At 37.2% G+C, this 7,231-nt stretch overlaps 1 long non-coding RNA gene across 1 annotated transcript; it reads left to right on the forward strand.

Moving 5' to 3' along the window:
• Window positions 1–4,088: 4,088 nt before the first annotated feature.
• Window positions 4,089–5,892, forward strand: LOC110054012 (uncharacterized). The gene is made up of 3 exons (XR_016202533.1): window positions 4,089–4,209; window positions 5,094–5,231; window positions 5,676–5,892. It is a non-coding gene; the product is annotated as an uncharacterized LOC110054012 (long non-coding RNA).
• The last annotated feature ends 1,339 nt before the right edge of the window (window positions 5,893–7,231 follow it).

Below are 7,231 nucleotides of genomic sequence, written 5' to 3' on the forward strand. Positions count from 1 at the left end.
TCAACTTCTTTCCTATTACTGACATCAACATTGCGTTTTCTTCGCTAGGCGATCAACCCCTTTCAATCCCCTAGTGTTTATTCACTTTGAAAATAATAATGACATCCAAACAGATATCAGCTGGGTATTTCCTGCGTGGTAACGCGAAAAAAAAAAAAAAATCTTCAGTGGAATCAATTAGTGCTCGAAGCCGAAAGAAGCTGCGATTTTGATACATTATAAGATAAACAGTATCTTTTTCAAGATAGGGAAGTTTGCGTAAAATAGCCTTAGCTGAATTGATTTTTTGTGTCGTACCAGAACAGATGATCCCAGCTTTTGACTAGGGCTTTATTTATTCCATCGCCTTTATTTTTAGTTCTTAGCTGTGGTGGCTTAGGTAGCGGTGGCGGCACTAGTGGAGGTGGTGGTAGTGGGGAAGGCGGTGGTTGTGGCGGAGGAGACGGCGGCGTCGGCGGAAGTCGTAGCCTTGATAAGTAGTTTTCTTGTATGTTCTCCCTTTTAATTCAAGCAAAACGGAAAATAGCTCCCTAAGGAGGAAACAACACTATGTAATCACCTATAACATATCCACATTGAGAGGAAAACTAACATAGCTTCTAAGAAAATCATTATTTGTAAAAATGCAATGATTGAAAAACTTTCAACGGTAGGTACTATGTTATGATACTAAGTTATCTGTCTTAAAAATAATCCATTCTTCTCGTTTTTCCTCAAATACAAATTGATCCCTTATTCTCGTCTTCCCGATAAAACAACAACAACAACAACAACAACCATAAGTATGAGAGCCGTTGATGTCTTACTTTCGTTCAAGATAAACTTAGCCCTTGATAAAGGCCTTTTATAAACTATATTTTGTTTGTTTTCTAGGGTCAACCATCCCTGAAGGTTTAGAGCCAACAAATGAAGCGGATGGCGGAGACGGTGACGGTGACGCCGATGACAAATGAGGACTGAACAAGATTGAAAAATCAAGTCATTACTGCGTTATCTTAACAAACAAACTATGAAGTTACAAATTGCTGATACGGAGTTGAATTTTATGTAATAATCGTACTGGTAGACTTACAAAGCAATGTAAAAAGGCAAGGCAATAAAAGTTACACGAACATGACCGGCTTACTTCTCACAGCACATGTCCTTCTTCTACGCCTGAAATAACACATCTGTCACGGTCTCTTGGACAAACACTTCACTAATGATGAAACAAGATCCTGTGAACAGCTTTGCACTTTATAACTTGTTGGTCCGTAATAATTCGAGGGGCTTTCAGAATCCATGCACAAATTCATTGTGAGGCCACTAATTGGATTAATTGTATTGATTTACACACCCAGTCAAGTACAACAAAATTCTTGGGATAAAGCCCATATGAAAACGAAGACATTAGAGCTCATTCTGTTAAGTGTGGTTTCCCTGTCTCTCAAGTTTAGGGTCAAGGTGGTACCAGGAGACGAAACACTATTTAGGTTATACCACAAAAAGAACAAAAGGATATTCCTTGTATAGAAAGTAGGAATTTTTGATTAATTTAGCAGGAAACAACGACAGCCTAGACAATGAGGGAATTTCAAGGTCTGGGTGCCTAACTGTCTGAGCAATGTGGTAGTTAATGAACATTATTTAATCTAGAACCTCTTCGCATGAAGTCAGCGCGGCCATATTGGGGTTCCAAACAGTGAAACGGTGGTCATATTTGTGTATCAAACCAATCCTGTTGGAGTAGAACTGTCTTAAAGACTGTCTTTTGTTTGTTAAATTTTCATGTTTACTAGCACGTAAGTAAAAACACTCTATAGTTACCCTGTTCGGTTTTACTTAAAAGCGCGTTATTTCTGTAGTTGTAAATTTGACCTTTTTCCTAATGCCGTTTTACATAATTAACCTTACCATTGTTTTGGTAAGAATGGGAGCTACACCGGACCGAATTTGTAAAACGACAACCGGGTTGTTACTTTGTGTATAAATGTGAAGGCAAGAATTACGAGCGAGAATTTGGTGTAAAAGAAGGCTTCTGTTCGCTCTTGTTCGAAGATTGTATATTGGGCCCAAGGCTATTCGTATATGGCTCTGTAGCTAGACACGTAGAACTACTTTGGGGTATCCTTCCAGAATGGCCAGGGGGAAGGAAAGATATTAGGTAAAGAGAATGGAGGACATTTAATTATAGCCTCGGTAAAAAATAAAATACTTAAATCGACACGCAACTTTGAGTATTTATTGGGGATAAACTTAGGAGTCAAATGTATTTTTATCAAAAAGATGCAGCAGTATGATGCCTGACTCTTAGGAATTGCCTGCCTTTGAATACAAAATTCGTTTGAGAAGGTTCAAAATTGAAAGAGAGATTATGTCAACCTTGGTTAGACAAGTTAGGAGCTGTAGCACTGTATGGGAAGTATGGTTCGGGTAGTGGAAAAGAATGCTTGATTAACCTAATTTAATATGGCTCCCTGAAACATTTTAGCTTTTTAGTTATTTCAAGGTGCTGTAACCTTTCATAACTATAATTGATATTTGCTTGCAATTTATCCAAAACATTTTTGATCGCTGCAATACAGTTTGTTGTGTTGTTGTTGTCGGTAAGGAAACTAAGAGTTTATTTGGGCAAGAAGAGGTGAAAAAGTGCTGTTAAAAAAACACCATACTCAATTGAAATTTGCACATAGGTCAAAGAAAACATTTTGTATTAGAGTAGAACTATTCTCGGTCATGTCAGACTGAAAATAAATCCACATATCAGTTATGATAAAGCTTTTCCATCGGATCTCTCGATGTTTTCAATCGATGTCTTATCCTGAATTCGTGCAGAAAATTGTTCCCATGCAATGCTTTTAAACATTCACATTTTAAAACCAATGCCTAATTTTTTTTCTTAAATTCCAAAAATGCAAGGTTCAAACGGTTATGACCACGACTTTTGCACTTGCTGATAAATGAAATATTTTGATTGTTTCATTTGGGTTCATGATTTGGAAGTTGAGAATGTTCAGGTGCTTTTTCAGCATTTGTTTCTTATTTAAAATCATACTTGGGAAATTTGGGTCTCTACAATTAGGCTTGAAAATAATTGCTCTCGAGGCCTCGAATTCATATACTCAATGAAATTTGTCTTGACTATATTTGCCTTTTCAGGCCGGTCCTGAATTGCCGATCTCCACTGGACTGTGTAAGGTTCTCTATGGATTTTCCCAGAGGACGCCACTAAGACATATCAGGAATACTTTTGGATTTGATTAAAGCTAAACTCTGGAAAGCAACATCCAAGAAAAAGAAAAACACTTACAAGGGACAAATTAAGAGCTAGATGGTGATGATGATGATGATGATTATTATCATTATTATTAGGTTGGAAAATAAATAAAAGCAAAAAATTAACCTGCCTGCAATGTACTTATGGAGAATAAATGTACAAGAAGAATATATAGGGTTCAAAGGCACGGGTGGCCTGGTTTGTTTTTCCTCCATTTCATAGCTATTTTTTCATGGCTCTAGAATAGGGAAGGTAAGGAAGCAAAATACATAAAAACTTTTTTTATACATATTAGATCTATCCTGTTGATATAGGATTAATTACACGCCATTCAAAGTCTATATTGGAGGTCAATTTATCCACTTACACTTATCATTAAGGCTAAGGATGCTTCTATATCATGCTAAAACTGCTTTCCATGAATGGCATACCTCTAATCTCACGTAAAAGCGTTTGACGATTTTCGAAAATCGTCAAATGAGAGATTCGCCTGTTGGCCATTGCTCAAGAGATGACCACCACTTTGACTAAAGGAGTTTCTACATTTATACATATCAGTTCGATGAAATGCTTATTCAAATGCAGAGGTTATGCTTTGAGATTGTCGAGAAAAGCCCGCCTATACTAGACCATATGACGTGGCCATTTCTTCGTGAGCTGTAATGTATTTGTACACAGAAAATCAACCTTGTATTAAAAAAAAAAGCTATAAATGGGAAAATCTTACCCAAGGAAGCCTATATAACTTGAAGACTATATATAATAAACATTTCTCCCACCAAGCTAATATAAGTTAGGTGGTGGGCACATAAATACGTAAGCACAGTGCGCTCTCTCCACAGTCCACGGTTCTTTTCCTGCTGTTGCTGACAAGCTAGAAACTCAAACACCGTTCACCATGAGACTTTGGCTCGTCATTGCTGTCGTGTTGGTAATCATTCAGTGTCAGAAAGGTTAGTTGTAGTAACTTTCGATTTAAGTAGTTTTTTAACTGACACTTAAGTGGCTCTTAGATTGACGAATTGATAATACATCTTTTCTGTCAAACGCGGGTTCGGAATTAACCAAAGAAACTCGATTAAACTAAAAAAGAAGAACTACACTTTTCGGATTTGCCTCTCGTAGCGGTCCTGATGAAAAGTAGACCAGTACAAATCAAAGAAAATGATGTAGTTCCGAACAATCAAAAATTGCGGGTTAAAACGGTAGTTCAAAGGACTTGATAGTTAAGTCGGAAAGCCTCTCTTCATTCACGTTGAAATAAGAATTAGTTGGTTATTTCCTATGAGATAAGTGACAGAAAATCATATTTTGACGAAAATCACCTTACTTTCCCGATGAGGAGGATTTCATTAAAAGCTAGTACAGGATTGACTGGGAAGTTTGAAAGGTTCAGAAAAATCAGGCTTTTCTTTTGGATAAGACGATTATGTTACTGATTTGAAAAACAATAAAATGAGATGGCAAATTACTGTTCAAAATATATTGTTTGAAATATGGAACAAAAACTTGTGTAAAACTTATCGTTCACAGCCAATTTTTGAGAAGGCGGAAAACACTTTCCAATCCGACAGTGTTTGTTCAATAATAATAACAACCAAACAGATATTCGCTCTGTATGTCCTGCACAATAAGGCGAAAATAATATTTTTACTTGAATCGATTAGCTCTTGAAACTGAAAGAGGCTGCCTTATCAAACATCGTCAGTATCGTTTCTATGAGAGGGAAATTGTGAGCAAACAAATCATAGGTGTATTGTTTACTTCAAGTGTCGTACCAGAAGAGATAATCTCAGTTCTTGACCACGCCTTTTTCATTGTATTGTCTTTATTTTAGTGCTTAGCTGTGGTGGGGGTGGCAGTGGCGGCGGCGACGGCGGAGGAGGAGGTGGTGGTGGTGAAGCCGGCGGTGGTGGTGGTGGAGGCGGGGGAGATGGCGGCGCCGGCGGCGGTGTAAATATACAACGTGGCTTCTGTAAGTAATCTTCGTGCGTTTTGTCCTTTTTAAGTGAAGAATAACGAGAATAGTTTACTAAAGAAGAAATGGGTTCCTTTCGTGCCTTACAGCAGTAATATATAGTGAGACACCATTTACTTTGAGAGAAAAACCTCTAAAAATATCGTTTTTACCCATGAAATATACAAAAATACTTTTAAATACTTGTAAAAGTTATAAACCTTAAAATCATTCTCTCATTATTCTTACTCCTAAAGGACAGATTACTTCCTTACTGTCGTCTTCCTGATAAAAGCAATGAGTATGCTAAAAACTGATTGTGCGCCGTTTAGGTTTAATTTTTTTATTCAAGAATGGCGAATGAGTGTACTCCTAGCTGTGTAGTTTTTCAATTTCGTATCAAAAGAGTGAAACTTAGCCCGCGATAAACGCCTGTTTCATATCATTTTGTTTATTTTATAGTGCCAACAATCCCTGGAGTAGATGGCGGTGACGGTGACGATGACAAATGACACCTGAACAAGATTGGAAAAACAAGCCCTTATTGACTTTATTTTTAACAAAAAACAATGCAGTCACACGAATTGCAATGTTACGTTCAATTTTTCTTAATAATCGTAATGGTAGACTTTTAAGATAATGTAAAACAGGAAGACAATAAAAAAATACACGAACATGACCGACCTACTTGTAATGGCATATTTCCTTGTTTCAAGCTTGAGAGAGGTGTTACCGACTCTTAGATAAACACTTCAGTAATGATGAAACGAGATCGTCATGCACAGCTTTGCATATAGATTATTTACCGGCCGAGAGGTACTCCAGACAGAGAGTACAGGTTTTGCCAATACGGACCAACCTAAAACCTTGGTCACAAATGGCTTTGTTCACGAAACATTGTCATTGAATTGATTCGTAAAAAGTCTTCAAAACGAGAGAGTAACTCAGATACTAGATAAAGAAATATGTATTAAAGAACTGATTTATTTCGAACTACTTTTTTGAGCTAAGTTTCAAGTTGAACACTGTCAGTCTTCGCGAATCGCTTGATATGAAACTTTACAACAATAAATTGAATGACAGCAAGCGAGGAAATTCGTCAAGTGTATTCTACAGAAATTCTCCTAAATAAAGCAATGATCAGAGAGGAAAACTCGACTAACATTGACTGACATTTTACTTAGAATTGTACGGCGTGAGTAATACAGGCAGGTAGGATTACGTGCCATTACAGCGCCGTTACAACCTAGCAAACACTCACAACTTCAAAACTGTTAATTGAATTCACTTACAGTTACTTTCCTTGCCATTTAAAAGTGAACAGAGATAAACTCGCGCTGATTAATCGTCGATGGAAGTGTAAAAAGGTAAAAGATTGACGATTACCACTAATTCGTTCATGAAAATAGATCAAGACGACGATTCCGCCCACCGTAATAATCGTAGTGGTAGACTTACAAAAGTAATGTAAAACGGCAAGGCAATAAAAATTATATTACACGAACATGACCGGTTTGCTTGTCATAGCACACGTCCTTGTTCTACGCCTCATACAACACACCTCCGACGGTCTCTTAGACAAACACTTCACTAATGATGAAACAAGATCCCTTGAACAGCTTTGCACTTAATGACATGTTACTCTGTAGTCCTGATGTAAGAGGCTTTTAGAATCAATGCACAAATTCATAGTGAGGCCACTAATTGGATTAATTGCATTGATTTATTTACAACAAAATTCTTGGGATAAAGCCCATATGAAAACTAAGACACTTGAGCTCATTCTGTTAAGTGTGGTTTTCTTGTCTCTCTCTCTCTTTGAAAACCGTTTCAGGTTATATCAGAAAGAGAACAAAATGATATTTCTCTTTTAAAAGTAGGATTGTCTAATTAATTCACTGGTAAATAACGACAGTCTAAACAATGAGGGAATTTTAAGGTCTGGATGTCTAACTGTCCAGGGACTGCAGAGGAGGATGGGCTGGTAGGACTATAGCCCTACCAGCCGGGATTATATT

The sequence above is a fragment of the Orbicella faveolata genome, unplaced genomic scaffold (assembly GCF_042242905.1).
Source record: "Orbicella faveolata isolate gen_17 unplaced genomic scaffold, um_ofav_v1 contig_36, whole genome shotgun sequence".
Taxonomy (NCBI): domain Eukaryota; kingdom Metazoa; phylum Cnidaria; class Anthozoa; order Scleractinia; family Merulinidae; genus Orbicella; species Orbicella faveolata.